This window comes from Hemitrygon akajei, chromosome 11 (genome assembly GCF_048418815.1).
Source record: "Hemitrygon akajei chromosome 11, sHemAka1.3, whole genome shotgun sequence".
Classification (NCBI taxonomy): domain Eukaryota; kingdom Metazoa; phylum Chordata; class Chondrichthyes; order Myliobatiformes; family Dasyatidae; genus Hemitrygon; species Hemitrygon akajei.
The window spans coordinates 88521073-88543339 of NC_133134.1; the positions used below are offsets into that span (position 1 = coordinate 88521073).

Genomic DNA, 22267 nt, shown 5'->3' on the forward strand with positions numbered 1-22267 from the left:
CGTCTGTCTGTATAGACATAGAAACATAGAGAACCTGCAGCACAATACAGGCCCTTCGGCCCACAAAGCTATACCGAATAAGTCCTTACCTCAGAACTACCTAAGCTTACCCATAGCCCGCTATTTTTCTAAGCTGCATGTACCCATCCAGGAGTCTCTTAAAAGACCCGATCGTTTCCGCCTCCACCACAGCCGCCGGCAGCCCATTCCACGCATTCACCACTCTCTGTGTAGAAAACTTAGCCCTGGCATCTCCTCTGGACCTACTTCCAAGCACCTTAAAACTATGCCCTCTCGTGTTAGTCATTTCAACCCTAGGAAAAAGCCTCTGACTATCCACACGATCAATGCCTCTCATTATCTTGTACACCTCTATCAGGTCACCTCTCATCCTCCGTCGCTCCAAGGAAAAAAGGCCGAGTTCACTCAACCTATTCTCATAAGGCATGCTCCCCAATCCAGACAACATTTTTATAATGTCACAACCGCGGATTCGGCAGCGCCAACAGATACGGCAAATGCGCTTGTGAATTTGCACGTGTTAGGTAGTCATTATTTATTCGTGATAGTATTTAACTACATTCTTGGCGTCACAGTGCTTATCAAGGCTTGTACAGAGCATAGCAAAGCTTCGCTGCTGTTTTGCATTCGGCCTTCCCTGAATCAACTGCCTCTGAAGACTAGCGGTATTCGTTTAATGTTTAGATATTCTTTTCGGCCGCAGTGTAAGCTTCGTTTCTCTTTTGAGAGTTTTATTTAACGGCCGTTTGGCCTGGCGTTTATTGTTTTATTTTTCCTTTTTTTTTTCGAATTAACGTCTGAACTATCGACCTGCTTCAGTGTCTCTCACTCCGCACTTGGGCCATATCCGAACCGTAGTGACAGCAAGTGCCGAACACAAAAATGGACCCAGCAGAGAGAGAGAGCAGCTGAACTTGTCCGTGAGATTCATTTGGTCAGGTAGGCGATAGGCTACAGGCAATGGAATCTGTTCTCAGCGAAGTTACGGAGGCAATGAGGCAGATAACCTCGCGCCGACAAGCCCAGTCACACTTAGAGGAACAGGTATCGTCCCTAGCCGCAGCTGTTCAATCGGACACGGGTGTCTGTGATTTCCGCGCTCAGGGCCGCTGTCCACGAACTTGCTGTGAACAGCCAGCATCAGCCGACAACCATTAACGTTCTCGCCAGCTCAATTCAGCGACTTCTGGCCGACTCAGTCCCACGCCCAGCATCTCGCCGGTCCTCCTTTTCTGCTGTCCCGACAATCTCTGCTACTAATGCTCCCGCTCCCGCGCCCGGACCAGAAACAACTCCCACGATCTTTCAGGAACCGAGTATCCCACCACCAGGCAGATATTCTGGTGATCCCGATGGTTGCAGGAATTCTGTTACCCAATGTTAGCTGATATTCCAAGCCCAATCTGGTCGTTTTGGTAATGATGCGCGAAAATTGGCGTAGATGGTCAATCTTCCTGACGGACCTCCACTCAGCCTGTTGAACGTCTTTCGGGAGCAAGGATACTCCGCAGCCCAGTCGTTCCGACATTTCGTGGCAGAGTTAAGAAGGGTTTTTAATCTTCCAGTACGGGGTTAGGAGGCTGCCCACCGACTCTTGGACCTGCGCCGAGGCAGAGGAACGGTGAGGGCCTATGCAGTCAAATTCCGTACGCTTGCAGTAGAGACGGGATGGAATGAGAGATCCCTCATCACTGCCTTCCAGCGTGAACTGAATGCAGGGGTCCAGCATGAGATCGCTGTCCGGGACGAGTAGGATAGTCTGGATGACCTGAATAATCTGGCTATTCGAGTTGACGACCAGGTAACTGAGTGGCGCCAGGAAAGGGTGTTTCAAACTTCCTACTCGCCGCCAGATCACTGTCTTTCTTTGCCCTCCCCTTCTCCCTCATCCGATCGCCGTCGTTCCTCACCTTCGCCCACTCCCTCATCACCCAGCACCCAGCCCACGGAGGAGCCTATGCAAGCGGGGCGCATGAGCCTATCACATGAGGAACGAGAGCGGCGCCGGAGAACCCGTTCCTGCCCTAACTGTGGTGATCCAGGACACTTCCGGGTGGCATGTTCCAAGCGTCCAATAAAAGACAACACCCGTCAGTAGGAAGGGGAATCCTGACGAGTCGGTTCTCTCTTCCCCTCATTCTGTAATGATCGCAGCTTCCTTGTCGTGGAGGTCTGAGACCCATGAACTTAAGGCGTTTATTGACTCCGGTGCAGCCGGGAATCTTATGGACATTTCTCTTGCTCAAAGGTGGGGAATTCCTACACAGGAATTAAGAGAGAAGATCAACGTCAAGGCGCTGGACGGTCGACCTCTGGGAACCAGCCAGATCCACCTTTCCACCCAACCCCTCCAACTGGTGCTCGAAGGTAACCACCATGAAAAGATATCTTTATTTCACCTGAACTGCCACTGGTACTTGGTCTCCCCTGGTTATCCCGACATAACCCATGGATCGATTGGTCACTGAAGGTACTCTGAGAATGGGGACAGGTATGCCTGTCTACCTGTCTGGGTCCTGCTCAGGCTCTGTTCCATGAATCCCCTCCTGTGTCAGCTAAAGATGTGGACCTGTCTGGGATTCCGGTTGAATGTGCTGATCTCCTTGAGTTTTTCAGTAAGAGAAAGGCCACCACCCTGCCCCCACACCGGCCATACGACTGTGCCTTAAATCTCCTATCTGGCACTAGTCCTCCCCGGGATCGCCTCTTTTACCTCTCTCGTCCTGAAACGGTGGCCGTGGAGGAATACATTAAGGAAGCATTGAGCATGGGGTTTATCTGTCCGTCAACCTCGCCGGCAGGAGCGGGCTTCTTTTTTTGTGAACAAGAAAGATGGCAAGCTCCGTCCTTCTATCGATTATCGGACTCTGAACAACATCACAGTGGAAAACCGCTACCCTCTACCCTTGCTGGCGTCTGCGTTTGAACACATCCAGAAAGCAACAATGTTTTCCAAAATTGACCTGCGCAATGTTTACAATCTGATTCGCATAAGAGAAGGGGATGAGTTGAAAACGGCTTTCAGCACCTCTAATGGCCACTATGAATATCTGGTGATGCTTTTGGTCTGGCCAACGCCCCCGCTGTATTCCAGGCCTTGGTTAACGATGTGCTCAGGGACATGTTGAGCTAGTTTGTGTTTGTGCATTTAGATGACATTCTTATCTATTCTCGCTCTCATCAGGAGCATGTCCGAAGAATACTCAGACGCCTTCTTGAAAATAACCTGTACGCTAAGTCTGAGAAATGTGATTTCCATATAGACCAGGTCGTTTTTTGGGCTATATACTTACCCCATCCAGTGTTCAAATGGACTCTACTAAAGTTCAGACAGTTGTAGAGTAGCCCTGTTTACAGTCAAACAGGTACGGCGCTTCATGGGTTTTGCGAACTTTTATCGCCGCTTCATCCGGAATTTCGGCGTTATCGCGGCTCCAGTTAATGCACTCACCAAGAAACCTCGGCAGGATTCCATTGGACGGACGATGCCGACCAAGCATTTTCCGAGCTAAAGCGACGTTTCACCACTGCCCCGCTGCTGCAACACCCAGGCCCATCTTCATCCATTCATTGCCGAGGTGGATGATTCCGATGTCGGATGCTCTCCTCTCTCAGCGCTCGTCTGTGGATAGCCGGCTGCACTCTTGTGCCTTTCTTTCCTGTCGCTTGACTCCGGCCGAGAGGAATTACGATGTTGGGAACTGGGAGCTTCTGGCTGTCTAGGAGGCCCTGGAGGAATGGTGACACTAGCTAGAGGGGGCAGAGCATCCATTCTTGGTCTGGACAGATCACAAGAACCACTCCTGTATTCAGGATGCTAAGAAACTCAACTCTCGTCAATCCCAGTGGGCTCTCTTCTTCACACGATTCAATTTCATACTCGCTTACCGTCCCGGCAGCAAGAATAAAAGGCCGATGCTCTCTTCGGACAGTTCGACGGATCTGAGGACAATGCCCATCCAGAGCCCATTCTTCCTCGCTCGTGTATCGCTGCTCCGGTGATCTGGGGAATAGAGGCAGAGGAGAGGACCGCCCAACAATCAGATCCAAGCCCGAATGGGGAACCTCCCAACCAGCTGTTTGACCCTGCTGCAGTACGTTCCAGAGTGTTGGAATGTGGTCACTCCTCCCGTCTGGCTGGACATCCGGAAATTCAACGGACTCAGGAGATTATAAAGAGACAAATTTGGCGGCCACCTATGTCCCAGGATGTCCACAACTTTGTATCTGCCTGTCCCACCTGCGCTCGAAACAAGACATCACGGCAGTGTCCTGCGGGTCTGTTATGTCTACTGCCTGTGTCCCACCGCCCCTGGTTCCATCTCTCAGTAGGTTTCATCACTGGTCTGCCCCCGTCTAACGGAAACACCACCATTCTGGTCGTTGCGGATCGGTTTTCCAAGGCTACCCATTTAAACACCACCATTCTGGTCGTTGCGGATCGGTTTCCAAGGCTACCCATTTAACGCCCTCCCTAAGCTCTCATCGGCTCGTGAGACAGCCACACGCACAGTTCAATGTATGTTTAGGCTCCATGGTTTTCCTCAAGACATAGAGTCTGATCGCGGATCACAGTTCACTTCCCGCTTTTGGAAGGATTTCTGCTCTTTTGTAGGAACCTCGGCCAGTCTCTCGTCTGATTTCCACCCGCAATCTAATGCCAGGACTGAGAGAGGGAACCAGGAGTTGGAGACAACCCTGCGCTGTCTTGCCTCTTCCAACCCACATCCTGGAGCTCCCAATTAGTTTGGGCAAAGATCGCCCACAATAACCTCCAATCGTCCTCCTCCTCCCCTTTGAATATCAGAAGGGATTCCAGCCCCCGCTCTTCCCTGATCAGGAGATCGACGTAGGAGTTCCTACTGCTGAACAGCTGATCCAGCGCTACAAGCGCCCCTGGAGACAAGCCATGGCTTCTCTACTGCGGGCCCATAAACATCATTCCCGGTAGGCTAATCGACACCTTCGACAGGTAAGGCCATTGAAGCTAGTAGAGGAGGTCTAGTTGGCATCAAGGGATCTTCCCCTGAAAGTCGAGAACCGGAAATTGGCACCGCGCTGCGTGGAAAAGGCTGTCAACAAGTGATCCTATCGATTGCGTCTGCCGCATCACTGAAGATCCGCCAGTATTCCATGTTTCCCAGTTCAAGCAGGTTACCACCACCCCCTGGCTCTAGTCACCCCACCTCACCCTCCTCCCTGTCTCGTAGATAGTTCCCTTGTCTATTCTGTACGGCGCCTCCTGGCATCTCGCCGGTACGTGGTAAGGTCCAGTACCTTGTGGACTGGGAAGCGTATGGCCCAGAGGAACGTACCTGACTCTGAAGACAAGCGGTATTCGTTTAATGTTTAGATACTCTTTTCGGCAGGAGTGTAGGCTTCGTTTCCCTTTTGAGAGTTTTAGTTAACGCGTTGTTTGACCTAGCGTTTATTGTTTTATTTTCTCTTTTTCGAATTAAAGTCTGAACTACCCACCTGCTTCAGTGTCTCCCACTCCACACTTCGGCCATATCCGAAGTGTAGTGACATATAAATCTCTTCTGCATCCTTTCTATAGTTTTCACATCCTTCCTGTAGTGAGGTGACCAGAACTGAGCACGGTACTCCAAGTGGGGTCTGACCAGGGTCCGATATAGCTGTAACATTACATCTCGGGCTCTTGAACTCAATCCCACAGTATGAAGGCCAATGCACCATATGTGTTCTTAGTGAAACTGCGCAGCAGCTATAGTGCCCGATGGACTCGGACCCTAAGATCCGTCTGATTCTCCACACTGTCAAGAGTCTCACCATCTATATATATTCTGCCATCATATTTGACCTACCAAAATGAACCACTTCACACTTATTTTGGTTTGAACTCCATCTGCCAATTCTCAGCCCAGTTTGCATCATATCAATGTCCCACTGTAACCTCTGACAGCCTTCCACACTATCCACAACACCCCCAACATCTGTGTCATCAGCAAATTTACTAACCCATTCCTCCACTTCCTCCTCCAGGACATTTATAAAAATCGCGAAGAGAAGGGGTCCCAGAGCAGATCCCTTAGGCACACCACTGGTGACCGACCTCCATGCAGAATATGAGCCTTCTACAACCACTCTTTGCCTTCTGTGGGCAAGCCAGTTCTGGATCCACAAAGCAATGTCCCCTTGGATCTCATGCCTCTTTATTTTCTCAATAAGCCTTGCATGGGGTACCTTATCAAATGTTTTGCTGAAATCCATATACTCTACATCTACTGTTCTTCTTCATCAATGTGTTTAGTCACATCGCAAAAAATTCAATCAGGCTCATAAAGCACGACCTGCCTTTGACAAAGCCATGCTGACTACTCCTATCATATTATGCCACTCCAAATGTTCATAAATCCTGCTGCTCAGGATCTTCTCCAACAACTACCAACCACTGAGGTAAGACGTACTGGTCTATAATTTCCTGGGCTATCTCTTCTCCCTTTCTTGAATAAAGGAACAACACTCGCATCTCTCCAATCCTCCGGGACCTCTCCCGTCCCCATTGATCATCGCCAAGAGGTCAGCAATCTCCTCCTTCGCCTCCCATAGCATCCTGGAGTACATCTCATCCGGTCCTGGTGACTTATGCAACTTTACACTTTCAAAAGCTCCAGCACATCCTCTTTCTTAATATCTACATGCTTAAGCTTTTCAGTCTGCTGAAAGTCATTACTACAATTACCAAGATAATTTTCCATAGTGAATACTGAAGTAAAGTATTCATTAAAAACACAAAATGCTGCCAGAACTCAGCAGGCCAGACAGCATTATGGGAGGAGATGCTGTCTGGCCTGCTGAGTTCTGCCCAGCGTTTTGTGTTTTATTTATTTTCAGCATCTGCAGATTCACTCGTGTTGCCTTTGAAGTATTCATTAAGTACCTCTGCCATTTCCTCCCGTTCCATACACACTTCCCCACGGTCACACTTGATAGGTCATATTCTTTCACGTCTTATCCTCTGCTGTTCACATACTTATAGAATGCCTTGGGGTTTTCTAATCCTGCCCGGCAAGGACTTCTCATGACCCTTCTGGCTCTCCTAACTTCCTTCTTACACTCCTTCCTATTAGCCTTATAATCTTCTGGAGCTCTAACTTTCTGAACCTTTTGAAAGCTTTTCTTTTCTTCTGACTAGATTTATTACAGCCTTTGTACACCACGGTTCCTGTACCCTACCATAACTTCCCTGTCTCATCGGAACGTATCTATACAGAACTCCACACAAATATCCACTGAATATTTGCCACATTTCTCCGTACTTTTCGATACGATACGGCCTTTTAAGAGACTTTTAGATAGGTACATGGAGCTTAGTAAAAGAAAGGGCTATAGGTAAGCCTAGTAATTTCTAAGGTAGGGACATGTTCGGCATTACTTTGTGGGCCGAAGGGCTTGTATTGTACTGTAGCTTTTCTATGTTTCTATGTTACTATTGGTCGGTCTATAACAAAACATCCAGTAGAGTTATTGACACTTTCCTGTTTCTAACCTCCACCCACAGAGACTCAGTAGTCAATCCTCCATGACTTCCTCCTTTTCTGCAGTCGTGATACAATCTCTGATCGGCAGTGCCACGCCCCCATCTCTTTCGCCTCCATCCTGTCCTTTGGGAAACATCTAAAGCCTGGCACTCTAACTTGCCATTCCGCCCCTAAGCCATCCACGTCTCTGTAATAGCCACAACGTTATAGCTCCAGGTACAGATCCACGCTCTAAACTCATACTCTTTCTTCATGACACTCCTTGCATTAAAATGGACACATCTCAAACCATCAGCCTGAACGCGTCCCTTCTCTATCACCTGCCTATCCTCCCTCTCACACTGCCTACAAGCTTTCTCTGTTTGTGAGCCAACCGTCCCTTCCTCCGTCTCTTCAATTTCGTTCCCACCCCCAGCAATTCTAGTTTAAACTCTCCCCAGAGCCTTAGTAAACATCCCTGCCAGGATATTGGTCCCCGTCGGATTCAAGTGCAACCCATCCTTATTGTACAGGTCACGCCTGTCCCAAAAGAGGTCCCAATGATCCAGAAATCTGAATCCCTGCCTCCAGCTAAAATCCTCAGCCACGCATTTATCCTCAACCACATTCTATACCTACACTCACTGTCACGTGGCACTGGCAGTAATCCCGAGATTACTACCCTTGTGGTCCTGCTTCCAGCTTCTTTCCTAACTCCCTATAGTCATTTTTCAGGACCTCACCCCTTTTCTTACATATGTCGTTGGTACCAATATGCACCACGACCTCTGGCTGTTCTCCTTCTCACTTCAGGATATCGTGCACACGATCAGAAACATCCAGATCCTGCCACCTGGGAGGCAAACTACCATCAGTGATTCTTTCCTGCGTCCACAGAATTGCCTATCTGGAAATAGTCCTTTCCCTACCTTCTAAGCCACTCGGCCACTATTGCTTCCCCAGGTAGGTCGCCCCCCACCCAAGGGTACTCAATCAGGAGTACTTATTATTAAGAGGGACAGCCACAGCATTACTCTCCAGTATCTGAGTCTTGACCTTCCATCTCCTGACTGTTACCCGCTTATCTGTCCCCCGAGGCTCCGATGTGACTACTCGCCTATATCTCTATCTATCACCTCCTCACTTTCCCTGACCAGAAGAAGGTCATCGAGCTGCATCTCCAGTTCCCTAACCCGCTCCCTAAAGAACTGTAGCTCGACGCACCTGGCGCAGATGCGCCCGTCCGGAAGGCTGGGAGTCTCCCGGACAACTCACATCCGTCACCCAATACAGAACACCGGCCTCGCAGACGTACTTCCTATTCCTATTCTTCACAATTAACTTACGTTGGCTCGACTCTGATTCCCTCTATTCCGGGCAGCCGCTCTATAAAGCTGTCTTATTTTTCAATTCTTCCCGCCCGTCTAACTCCTGACGTCCATGCGCCTCCACAGCCGTGACTCTCAGAAGCTATATATCTGCAGTTTGAATTCTGCTTGACTTACTAAAGCTTCATCCAAAGAAACCCCCATCTCACTCCTGGAAAAGGCACTAAGCCAGCCCGATCATCGACATTACAATCGTCACCGCTGCTCAACAAATCCCAATGAATTGAATAACCCCCATATTGGACAATCAGCAGTGTTATTTTTTATAACTATATTCGGTGCATGAACGTTGGGTGCGGATACCTAGTGTTCAACGATAGGTACATCAGATAGACCTAACACGGTTTAAATCGCCTTTCGCTGGTAGCAGGGATACCTCGAAAAAACTAACAGTGTTCATGTAAAGTTGTGAAGTCGGGATAATCTTGGAAGTTTATGCATTCAACCGGCTGGGAAAGCGATCATAATATGATCGAATTCAACATGGAATTTGAGAAGGAGAAGCAAAAGTCAAATGTATCAGTATTACAGTGGAATAAGGAATTTGCTGAGGCATGAGAGAAGCCGAATAAACTCTTCTCGTACTTCCAGCTGGGTACAGGTGTCTATCATAACCGACGTTACGATCCCAAACTTTGCCATCTTCTTCAAGGATGATGCCTGGTTATGTCTAGTCAAGTGGTATTTATACCCCATTGTGCTGCCTTTATGGCAGTTATTTAGTTTATATATTTTCGCTTAGTAATTTGTTAGCATTTTTTGTTAAAGTTAGGATTGTTTAAGAAAATTCATTTGTAATACATCGCGGCTGCGATGACGTCCACATCCGGTTTCGCCGCGTCTTGTGGGAAAATACCGGTTTGGGATAAACGCAAGGGTGGGGGGTCGCTCACATGTGGCAGTCCAGCGCGAGCAGTTGTTCCCTACGCACCAAAAACACAGTGAAAGCAACGCTGTAAGTCGTTAGATAATCGATATGTTGAATTAAAATGTTAACGCCGATTCTGTGAAAGTAACGACGGTCGATAAGGTTTATGTTTTCGTTAGGTAAAGAGTCGGGATAGTTTGTGTTGAAGTGTATTTAAAGCAGTCAATGGAGCAGGTAGATTCTGACTGTATGCTGCACTTTAATGTAATGTAGTTATTGTAGTAGTTTTACCTTTGCAAGTATTCACAATGTAAATGTGATATTTAGAAGGAAACAAACACTGTACCAATCTTGTATTGTTTTATCAACAGTTTTCACCATACGTTAATGTGAAGAGTGAACAGTAAATGGTTAATCTTACTGCGACCTTGTTTTCATTGACTCCGGTTTACCTCGACGTTTAATTCTGGTCCGTTACACCCATAGTACGAGCTACCCGATTGATTAGTCCCCCATCCAATCAGGCTTCCACTCTTCCACGATGCTTACAATCGAATTCCAGTACTTACTTAGAGTGAAACCTTTTCCTTTGGTAAAACGCCTTCATAGTGTGGCCTCATAGATTACGGCCATTCCAACAGTTCCGGATCAGATGAACAGCATACATCCAAACATTCAGTTTACGAAGGAGATGAAGAAGAATGGTTCCCTTTCGTTCGTGGACATTCTAATACCGGAAACCGGATGGTAGCCTCTGACATGGCGTCTATCGGAAACTCACTTACACGGACTTATACCCCAACTATAACAACCGCCATCACTTCTCCTAATGTAGAGCGGTTCTTTCTACTTTGATTAACCAAACGAAAACTATATCGGGCCCCGAGAGTCTCCAGAGGAGTTGGCCAGAATTGATCGGAAAAGAACAGTGGCAAGGATTGGCAAAGATTGACAGACAGCAATAGGGGAAACTTCGAGAAGAAATTCGAAGGCACGTCTCAAAGAGAAAGAAATATTCTGAACAGAAGATGACATAATCGTGGCTAACAAGAGAAGTCAAAACCAACATAAAAGTCAGAGAGGACATATAATAGAGCAAAATTTACTGAGAATTTAGAGGTTTGAGAGTCTTTTACAAACCAACGGAAGACAACTAAAAAATGTCAATAGTGGATGTTTCCAGGCCGCACTGGTGGTGGGCAGGCGGTGGAGAAGGGAGAGGGTCGGAAGGAGAGGGGACATCCCCCCATCGTTTTGCCCGTTCCAGGTATAGTTCAGAGTTGACATGAGTGAGTTTTCTACCCTGCTTCAGTAGCCTGCCAGATTAAGAGTGATAAATGTTTCTGGACCTGGAGATGCGGTGCACCATGTCAATGTATCTTGAGTTACAGAACAAGATAGAAGATTGGGTTAAAATAAAACGCGGGAGGGAGTGCTGTATTCATTGTCTTACATCAAACCGTAATTTGTGACTCAAAAAGAATTAGATATTGATACTGTAATCAATGTGTAGGTGCACATTGGTATTTAATAAAGTGGCCAATGAAATGTATAGACTCGTTTGTACACGCAGATGTATTTCAAGACATAACCTTACGCACACACGTGTCTGCACAGTACCAGCGTACAAAACGAAGTTCGAAGTTAATTTATTATTAAATTGGACAGTGGTGTCGTCGGAAATCTGACATAAGTCATTGGAGCTGTGTTTAGTCTCATATTCATAATTATGAAGCAGGTAGAGCGGGCGGATCAGAACGTGGTCTTGTAGTACACTTGTGCTGAGAGAGATTGTGGAGGAGTTGTTGCCAATCCGAGCTGACTGACGGAGTACACACCTCTGCAGACGCAAATGCATAGGCGTAAACAGGCTCGGATCATGGATAAATGGCACAGCGACTTGGTTTGCAGTCTATTTCAGCAGGATTCGGCAGTCTCGCCGTTATCATCATTTTTTCACTTGACGAAATTGTCATTTCCATCTTAGGTAGATATAGGATTTTGGAACACGTCAGTGATGGTTCCTGTCTGATTCTATTTGTTCTGTAGTCAGCAAGGAGCCTCTTTTATTTGGTTGTTCAGTCGCTAACTGTACTGTAATTACTTTGAATGTGCCCGATGCGGAATTCGGATTTGCAGTCTGAAAGTTTCCAACCCTACTTAAAGGCTGATTTTACGACAAGCAATTGGTAAGAGAGGCACAGCTCGCATCTTACTTCGCAACAACCTGCTCCATCCGTCGACTCTCGTCACCATGTTGACCAACATTGTACTGCCGTGCCGACTTGGTACCGCGGCGGAAGTGCCTCTGAGATGACGGGGGACAGCTCAAGTTGGGGCCTGAGAGTTTTTTTGATTTTGTCCTCACGGCGATTGCGACGAGTCGGCTGCGCAATCTTGTCATATATATCATTACACACGATGTCACTGGCCTTCTAGAAACTCGCAACCCCTGCTAGGAATCTTGTAGCGTTTAAATTATCAAGTCTATCACACGAATCCCCAAGCAGCTTTGCGGCAGAATTATACTCATTCCATTTCAAATTACACGGTCGCGGTCGATGCACCTCTCTGTTGTTTATTCACCGAACGTCGCTCACTGGTTACTGAACATTGTCTGCAATTCTTCTTTTCTCGTTTCCCTTTGAAGTAGAGACAGAATCAGAATTATATTTAATACCACTAGCATATATCATGAACCCTGGTGTTTAGCTGCAGCAGTACCTGTGCAATATGCATTTTCTTTTTAAAATTCCTGGATGTGTTCATTACTGGAACAGTCAACGAGAATCAGGATTTCAGTTAAGAGGTAAAAATCGGCTGTGACTGACCGCCCAAAGATCAGCTTGTCAAAACACAGAGGAAAATTTAATCTTGGTGACGGTAGGATTTGAACTTACATCTCCTCAGAGACTGGAGCCAAAATCCACCGTTTTAAAACCTCCACCACAGTACCACCAAGCCACTAAAAGAACCGGAACCAATTCGTTCCGCTTGAGGCAACAATGCTAAAAGTTCGAAGCACGAGGAGTGACACCTACCGGAGCATCAGAAAGAGAAAGAGAGGAGTAGAAGAAAGATAGAGATAGGTAGATAAATAGGGGGAGAGAGGGAGAGGAGAGGAGAGAGAGAGCGAGAGAGAGCGTGAGGAGAGAGAGTGAGAGAGAGAGAGAGAGAGAGAGAGAGAGAGAGAGAGAGAGAGATGAGGAGGAGAGAGAGAGAGGATGAGAGGAGAGAGAGAGAGACAGAGATTTAGAAAAGCGAAAAAGAAAATGTGTTTCGGTAATATAAGGCTTCGTAGATGAAGTTGTACGTAATGTTGCTGGATATGTCATGTAAGGTTTTCTGGTAGAAGCAGTGTTTGGGTTACCGGTAAAGATAAGGGATGCACAGGAACCTGTGTGTCATTGAATTAGGAGGGTGAAACTGGGAGAAGGTTCTACAGAATGCAGGGGGAGCGGCTTTTGTGACGGACACTGGTGTGGGTCGAGGTCTTTTTCTGCAGGAAATGGAGGTGGAAGGAAATCAAGAGAACCGGCTCTAAAACAGGCTCTTAAAGTAATCCGGGAATTTATAAGCCGGTAAGTTTGACGTCAATAGTAGGTAAATTAGTGAAAGGAGTACTAAGAGATAGGATCTACAAGTATTTACATAGACAGGGACTTATAAGGGAGAGTTAACACGGCTTTGTGCGTGGTAGGTTATGTTTAACAAATCTATTAGAGTTTTTCGAGGAGGTTAAAAGGAAAGTGGATGAAGGGAGATGGTGTCTACATGGACTTCAGTAAGGCCTTTGACAAGGTCCCGCATGGAGGTTAGTTAGGAAGATTCAGTCGCTAGGTATACATGGAGAGGTAGTAAATTGGATTAGACATTGGCTCAATGGGAGAAGTCAGAGAGTGGTAGTGGAGGATTGCTTCTCTGAGTGGAAGCCTGTGACTAGTGGTGTGCACAGGGATCAGTGCTGGGTCCATTGTTATTTGTCATCTGTATCAACAATCTGGATGATAATGTGTAAATTGGATCAGCAAATTTGCTGATGATACAAAGATTGGAGGTGTAGTGGACAGTGAGGAAGATTTTCAAAGCTTGCAGAGGGATCTGGACCAGCTGAAAAAATGGGCTGAAAAATTACAGATGGTGTTTAATACAGACAAGTGTGAGGTACTGCACTTTGGAAGGACAAACCAAGGTAGAACATACAAGGTAAATGGTAGGGCACTGAGGAGTGCAGTAGAACAGAGGGATCTAGTAATACAGATACAAAATTCCCTAGAAGTGGCGTGACAGGTAGATAGGGTAGTAAAGAGAGCTTTTGGTACACTGGCCTTTATAAATCAAAGTATTGAGTATAAGAGTTGGCATGTTATGGTGAGGTTGCATAAGGCATTTGGAGTATTGTCTGCAGTTTTTCGTCACCGAATTACAGGAAGGATATTAATAAGGTTGAAAGAGTGCAGAGAAGGTTACAAGGATGTTAGAAACTGACTTAGAGAGAAAGGTTGAATAGGTTAGGACTTTATTCCTTGAAGCGTAGAAGAATGAGGGGAGATTGGATAGAGGTATATAAAATTATGATGGGTATAGATAGAGTGAATGCAAGCAGGCTTTTTTCCACTGAGGCTAGGGGAGAGAAAAACCAGAGGACATGTGTTAAGGGTGAAGGGGGAAAGTTTAAAGGGAACATGGGGGGGGGGGGTCCTTCTTCACACAGAGTGGTGAGAGTGTGGAATGCGCTGCCAGATGAAGTGGTAAATGCGAGCTCACTTTTAACATTTAGAAAAACTTGGACAGGTACATGGATGAGAGGTGTATGGAGGGATATGGTCCAGGTACAAGTCAGTGGGACTAGGCAGAAAAATGGTTCAGCACAGCCAAGAAGGGCCAAAAGGCCTGTTTCTGTGCTGAAATGTTCTATGGTTCTAAATATTCTGAAGGAAAGATGACACAACCGTGCCTAACAGGATAAATCAAAGCAGACATAAAAGCCAAAGTTAGAATATATAATAGAGGAAAAATTACTGGGAATGGAGGATTGAGAGTCTTTTACAAACCAACAGAAGACAACTAAAAATGTCAATAGTGGATGTTTCCAGCCACGCTGCTGGTGGGAAGGCGGGTGGAGAAGGGAGTGGGGCGGAGGGAGAGGGGCATTTCCCATCGTTCCTCCCGTTCCAGGTATAGGCATCTAAGCACGCAGCTCGGCGACGGGATGGGGAGATATGAAGGCATCACATCCTTTGAAAGAAATAAACGGTGAGAGAAAGAGAGAGAGAGAGAAGGGGATACTCACGAGGAGGCGAGGCGCTGCCTGCAGGCGGCTCTAAAGACATAGGGACAATGAGAACATAGTGGATCAATCGTGTACATTTAGAATTAATGTATGTGGCATTGCCCTGGTCCAGTACTTCCACCACCCAGACGTGGTCATAGACGTTTGAGGGTTTGTTCGGGTGTTTTCAAACTAAGTGTATTCCCACGTTTCTGCAGCAAGGCTTCAGTCACTTGCTTTAGCGGCCTCTCATCCCCTGCGTGGTCAATATCGAACTTGGAAACTACGACACTACGAAGACGGCTATGTAAAGATACAGACCATGGAACCCAGCTGGGCGTAATAGATGAAAGGGAAAATGAAATTTCAGCCAGCTGATCGGAAGCAGAAGCTGTTGAAAGGTTTCTACACAGTCTCAGAAAATGTATTTCTGTCTAACTTGTTCGCTTCCGTACTACTTGGAGCTGACGACGCCTTGATGCACGAATGCACACCCAAGGAATAATTCTCAGTAGGGGTGCGTCAACTTAAACACAGCAGGCCCGGCAACTGAAGTTCTGCAAACCGAGCCGGGTGAACAATAAATAACCGCTCCCTTCTGCAATAATCAATGGTATATGACCGGTGAATCTCATTCAATCTGGCGGATCGCCTGACCTTGTGGCGCAATGGTAGCGCGTCTGACTCCAGATCAGAAGGCTGCGTGTTCGAATCACGTCGAGGTCACAATCGCTGCGTCGGTTTTGTCATCAAAATGTCCTTTCCGAAGTTCAACGCAATTTACCCTTCGGAAAGCCACTGGGAGAAGTGGAGCTGTGTGGCTGATTTTAGTAATGAAATGCCGTGTCGAAAATAAAATACTGTGTTGAAAAGCAAAATTGTCTTTTCTTTTATTGCAAAACCTGCAGTTGCTGGGAATTTGAAATAAAAAAAAGAAAATAGTGGGAACGTTTAGTACGTCATTCAACAGCGGTTTAATGAGCAACATTGCCAGTACATTCCACATTCCTACTATCTCTATGTTATTATATTATAGATAAGAGGTCACCATCCTGACACAGTGGTGTCAAGAAAGGGGATAAAGTTCCCCTTTATGCACTGCACTCATTATGTCCTCAAAGAACTCCAGTAGGTTCGTCAAACAGGACCTGCCCTTTCTGAATCCATGCTGCATCTGTCTCATGGGAACCACTCCTATCTAAATGTTACGCTATTTCTTTCTTAATGACAGCTTCAAGCATTTTCCCGACTATAGACGTTAAGCTAACTGGCCTATAGTTGCCAGTCTTTTGCCTAAATCCCTTTTAAAAAAGTGGCGTGACATTTGCTGTCTTCCAATCCGCTGAGACCTGCCCAGAGTCTAGAGAGTTTTGAGAAATGATTACTACTATAACCTCCGCCAATTCCCTCAGTACCCTGGGATGCATCCCACCAGGACCAGGGGATTTTTCTACCTTCAGGCCCTCTAGTTTGCTCATCACTATCTCTTCAGTGACAGTGATTTTATCGAGGTCCTCACCTCCCATATACACAGGTTGAAAATTCTGATAGTCAAAACTGCCTTAGTAAAGATCTTCCGACACTGCCTCTGTATGGATCTCAGAAAATGATGGCAAAGATTAAACATGTTCATTTCAAGGTAAAAGGAATATATGCCTTATCGGTAACTCGAATACTTTTAAAGAAGATAGCACATTGCTGTCAATAAAGATAAGCTTTCTTACAACAAGCTCCAGGTTTATATCAGATCCTTTACAGCTTGTCTTTGAACCTACTTTACAGGACTTACCGTCCAATATCTCTTCCATTGGATGTCACAGAGGGTGGATTGAAATTTCCTGATCGACAGGGCCAAGGGCGCTCCCCTATCTTCCCTCACCATCCACCCAGACAACGGCCAACCCGACATCGATAAGAAGAGTCCTATTATGGAAATCGCTCCAAATTCTATCTATAGTGTTCCCTCATGTGTGCTTTTTGATATTAAAGAATGCCTGCCAATATAGCTATCCGAATTTTTCTTCTACATTTAGGGAGAATGTACAGGAGCTTGAAAGTCCAGACGACCAGTCTTAAGAACAGTGCTATCAGACTTCAGAACCAATCACCCGTTTCGCATCCCCTTCCTAGAGGAGCGGCTGTGCTTTTGGACTCCTTGACTCTCTCGATTTGCCATTATCGACACATTAGCATTGTTTTTGTAATACTTCAGATTGCAGTGCAATCTTTGGACAAACCTTTTTTAATTTATTACATTTATTGAAATATTTACCATTATCATGTACTGTACATTGTTTTCTTTCTACCCCGGTATATCTGACAATAGACCAATCTTCACCAAAATCTGAAATTCCTCTGACGAGTCACCATAATCCTCGCCATGAACTTCCCATTTTATCTGGCTACATGTTGAAGGACGCATATATCCTTAAAACCAGTCTGACGTGTTGAATTATGAATGAATCACTAGACCCGAAGGCTGAGTACAAGCTACCTGCATGGAAGATAAATACTGTGGAAACGTGCATTTGGCACAGGAGTTGGTACATCGTTCTTTTCATTCACTCACTGCAAATTCTACATGTTTTTCAGAAGCCGTTCCTCTCTGATGCAACATTAAACCCTTCCTCGATCTGGTGGAAATGTGAACATCGGAGGGCTCTGTGGGAGGAGATACTTCTATTGATCTTAGAACAGGCTAAAAGTTGAGATAATCGTTGTGGACCGAAGGGCCTGTGATATGCTGTACTCTCCTGTGTGCTATGTTACATTGAAAAATCTGCTATTGGGCAGGTGGTGGCTTCCATCGGCTTTACGAAGGAAAATTGAATTTAATTGACTTTATCACTTGCATCCTTCATATACATAAGGAGTAAAACTCTTTGCCTTATGACTCTGTCTAAATATGCAATTTATAGTAATTTATAACAAATAGCATGTACAAAGCGAGAGTCAATATAACATAGATATACAGTTGTATCAGCATTAAGTAATCAATCTGATGTCCCGGAACCTATTGGCCCTTGCATTTACGCTACGGTACCATTTCCCGGATAGTAGCACCTGGATCAGTTTGTGATTGGAGTGACTTGGGTCCCCAGTGACCCTTCGGGCCCTTTTTTTCACACCTGGCTTTGTAAATATCCTGAAATGCGGGGACGTTCACATTTACAGATGTGCTGGGCTGTCCGCACCACTCTGCAGAGTTCCCATACCAAGCAGTGATGCAGCCAGTCAGGATGCTCTCAGTTGTGACCTTGTAGAAAGTTCGTAGGATTTGTGGGCTCATATCAAACTTCTTCAAACATCTGAGGTGAAAAGAGCGCTGTTGTACCTTTCTCACTACACGGTTGGTGTGTACAGACCACGTGAGGTCGTCGGTGATGTGGATACCGGGTAACTTAAAGCTGTTCACGCTCTCAACCCCAGATCCATTGATGTCAATAGGGGTTAGCCCGTCTACATTCCTCCTGCAGTCTACAACCAGCTCCTTTGTTTTGAGGGAGAGGTTGTTTTCTTGATACCACTGTGTCAGGATGGTGGGAATGTGAAATGTGCTGGAAATGTATTTCCTTTCCACCAATGCTGAATGACCCACTGAGTGTTCAAAATATTTTCTTTTTTTTTTCTTTCAAAATCCCAGCAACTGCAAGTTTTGCAATAAAACAAGAAAACGATTTTGTTTTTCGACACAGTATTTAATTTTCGATACGGAATTTCATTGTTAAAATTACCCACTCAGCTCCACTTCTGCCAGCTGTTTTCCAAAGGGTAAAGTGCGTTGCGGATACTCAGCAAACATTTTGATGACATAATCCAACGCAGCGCTTGTGACCTCAACGTGATTCGAACACGCAGCCTTCTCATCTGGAGTCAGATGCGCTACCATTGCGCCACAAGGTCAGGCGTTCCGCCGGATTGAGTGAGGTTCACCGGCCATATAGCATTGATAATTGCAGAAGGTAGCGTTTGTTTATTGTTTACCCACTCGGTTTGCAGAATTTTGGTTGCCGGCCTGCTGTGTTTAAGTTGCGCACCCCTACTGTGAATTATTCCTTGGGTGTGCATTCTTGCATCAAGGCGTCGTCAGCTCCATTTGGTACGGAAGCGAACAAGTTGGACAGAAATTAGACTGTGTAGAAACCTTTCAACAACTTCTGCTTCCGATCAGCGGACTGAAATTTCATGTTTCCCTTTCATCTTTTACGTCCAGCTGGGTTCCATAGTCTGTATCTTTACAGAGCCGTCTTCGTAGTGTCGCAGTTATCACGTTGCCATTACATATGAAAGTTTCCAAATTCGATATTGACCAAGCAGGCCGTTACGTTCGCATTGACATCAAATACCCCAAGCTTTGCTGCAGAAACATAGGAATACTCTTACAGTTTGAAAACACCCCAAAAAACGCTCAAACGTTTATGACCACGTCCGGCTGGACGAAGTACTTGTCATGCGGGGGGCGTTGGGAATGGACCCAAATGCAAGACACAGACACTGAAGTACCAGGAGCAGGACTAGGCGTGAGAAGGAAGCAAGGAAAATGGGGAAGAAAGGACACTGGACATGACACCGGCCCAGGATAAGACAAGGATTCCGGGCCTGGGCTAGGACTTGACCAGGACAGCGGAACCAGGACATAGAACCAGGAAGTAAAAGCCTGAGCTTGAACTTCGAGCCAGAGACTGGACAAGGACCCAGAACCTAGGTCTTGACTCGGGCTCGGACTCCAGAACCAGGCGAGGACAATACGAGGCTAAAGGACGAAGAGAGGCACAGGACGGGACAAAGGAATCTCAACACAGGACGAGGGAATCCCAGCACCGGGCTGGGCAAGGGACTCCTGTGCTGGGCGAGACACATAGACATGACGAGAACCCAGAGCCTAGGTCAAGGGATAGACAACAGGACTGGACGTGAGACTCCTGGACAGGACAAGGGGAACCCCAGCACAGGACAAGGGGAATCCCAGCACCGGGCTGGGCGAGGCACTCCTATGCTGGACGAGGCACATGAACATAACGAGAACACAGAGCCGAGGGAGAAACAGGAACATGGAACACCGAGCTGGGAACCCTCCTTGGGTACAGGACGTAGGAGCGGGACTCATAACACAGAACGCTGAACACGACGAGACAGTTCCCAATACTAGATGGCTGCAAAACGGTCGGACCTACCTAGCGAAGGCATGGACACAGAGAGACAGTTCCAAACAGGGCAAGGCTCCAGACACAGGCAAGGTGAGGCGAGACAAGGCTCCAGGCAGAGGCAAGGCGAGGCGAGGCAAGGCAAGGCTCCAGGCAGAGAGAAGGCGAGGTGAGGCGAGGCAAGGCTCCAGGAGGAAGGTGAAGGGAAGGGATACATACAGGGGTTTGGACAGGAACAATCGAGCATCCAGAGGCTGAATCCTGAAGCTATTTATGAGGCTAGCCCAAACAAGAATCAGCTGCCTCAACAGAAACTGGGGAAACCCGGACAACCTGGAATAAGGAACTGGACCGGACCATGAACCGAAATGCGGATTTCACGGACCGGACCATGACAGGACTTGACCAGTGCAATGCCACATACATTAATTGTAAATATACGCAAGTAATCCCACTGTGTTCTAATCGTCCTTGTGTCTTTAGACCGGCCTACAATCAGCGCTTCTCTCTCTCTCACTCTCTCTCTCTCTCTCTCTCTCTCTCTCTCTCTCTCTCTCTCTCTCTCTCTCTCTCTCTCTCTCTCTCTCTCTCTCTCTCTCTCTCTCTCTCTCTCTCTCTCTCTCTCTCTCTCTCTCTCTCTCTCTCTCTCTCTCCTCTCTCTCTCTCTCTCTCTCTCTCCGTTTATTTCTTTCTAATTACACAGTACTGTTTCTTTTTCTTTACCTTTCGGATTGAAATTTCCCACTTGCACACACAGGAAGGAACACACAGGACCATGAGCGGAATGTGAAACGTGTGATACAGTTCAATTGCGGCGGGGTTGTTAAGGTTGTTGTCAGCGGAAACGTCAGGGGTACTCCTATAATCTGACTGTTGCCCTTCCACCTTCTGACTGTCACTCGCTTATCTATCTCCTCAGGTCCCGCTGTGACTACTTGCCTATAACGCTTATCTATCACCTCCTCACCACCTCTGACCAAACGAAAGTCATCGAGCTGCATCTCCAGTTTCCTAACCCAGTCCCCAGAAAGCTCTAGCTCGACGCGCCAGGCGCAGATGGACCCGTCCGGGAGGCCAACTGTCTCCCAGACATCCCACATCCGACACCCAGTACAGAACAGACATACTACCTATTTCTATTCTTCACAAGTAACTTACCTTGTCTCGACTCCAACTTCCTCTACACCAGAGCCCACTCTATAAAGCTTTATATTTTTATATTTTTTATATTTTTATACTCTATATTTTGCAATTCTTCCCACGGTTCTAACGCGATGACGTCCACGCGCCTGCGCAGTCGTTCTTCGATCAAACCGCTGAAGAAAAAAATGACGTTTCGGCCCGAAACGTCGACAGTGCTTTTTCTGCGTTCCACCAGCGTTTTTTGTGTGTGTTGAAGAAAAAACTGATCTCCTTTCAATTCTTTCAGCCGGTCTAACTCGTTAACGTCCTCACGTCCCCACAGTCGTGCCTCTCATAAGACCGCAACTATTATAACCACCATCACGTCTCCTAACTTAGAGCGGTTCTTTGTACTTTGATTAACGAGCGAAAATTATTACCTTAGGCCAAAAACTTATCAATCGCCCGTCTGTGGACACTTTCTGGAGGTCCAAGATCTGTATGCTCCACGACCGCTGGACTATATGTGTAAATGTAGGATGGGACTATGTTGAAATAAATGCGCTAGGTTTTCTAAAATGGACATCTTCTACCTTAGGTTACGAACTTATCAATCACCCCTCGTATATGGCTGGAGAACCTCACTTAATCCGGCGGAATGCCTGACCTCGTGGCGCAATGGTAGCGCATCTGACTCCAGATCAGAAGGCTGCGTGTTCGAATCACGTCGAGGTCACAAGTGCTGCGTCGGATTTTGTTATCAAAATGTTTGCTGCGTGTCCGCTCAGTTGTTCTTTTCCTGAATTTAACGCACTTTACCCTTCGGAAAACAGCTGGCAGAAGTGGAGCTGTGTGGCTAATTTTAACAATGAAATGCCGTATCGAAAATGAAATACTGTATCGAAAAACAGAATCCTCTTTTATTTCATTGTAAATCCTGCAGTTGCTGGGAATTTGAAATAAAGAAGAAA

At 46.5% G+C, this 22267-nt stretch overlaps 3 non-coding genes across 3 annotated transcripts; 2 read left to right on the plus strand and 1 right to left on the minus strand.

Moving 5' to 3' along the window:
- Positions 1-15684: 15684 nt before the first annotated feature.
- Positions 15685-15756, plus strand: trnaw-cca (transfer RNA tryptophan (anticodon CCA)). Its single transcript has one exon. It is a non-coding gene; the product is annotated as a tRNA-Trp (tRNA).
- Positions 15757-18861: 3105 nt separating this feature from the next.
- Positions 18862-18933, minus strand: trnaw-cca (transfer RNA tryptophan (anticodon CCA)). Its single transcript has one exon. It is a non-coding gene; the product is annotated as a tRNA-Trp (tRNA).
- Positions 18934-21960: 3027 nt separating this feature from the next.
- On the plus strand, positions 21961-22032 carry trnaw-cca (transfer RNA tryptophan (anticodon CCA)). Its single transcript has one exon. It is a non-coding gene; the product is annotated as a tRNA-Trp (tRNA).
- Positions 22033-22267: the final 235 nt, after the last annotated feature.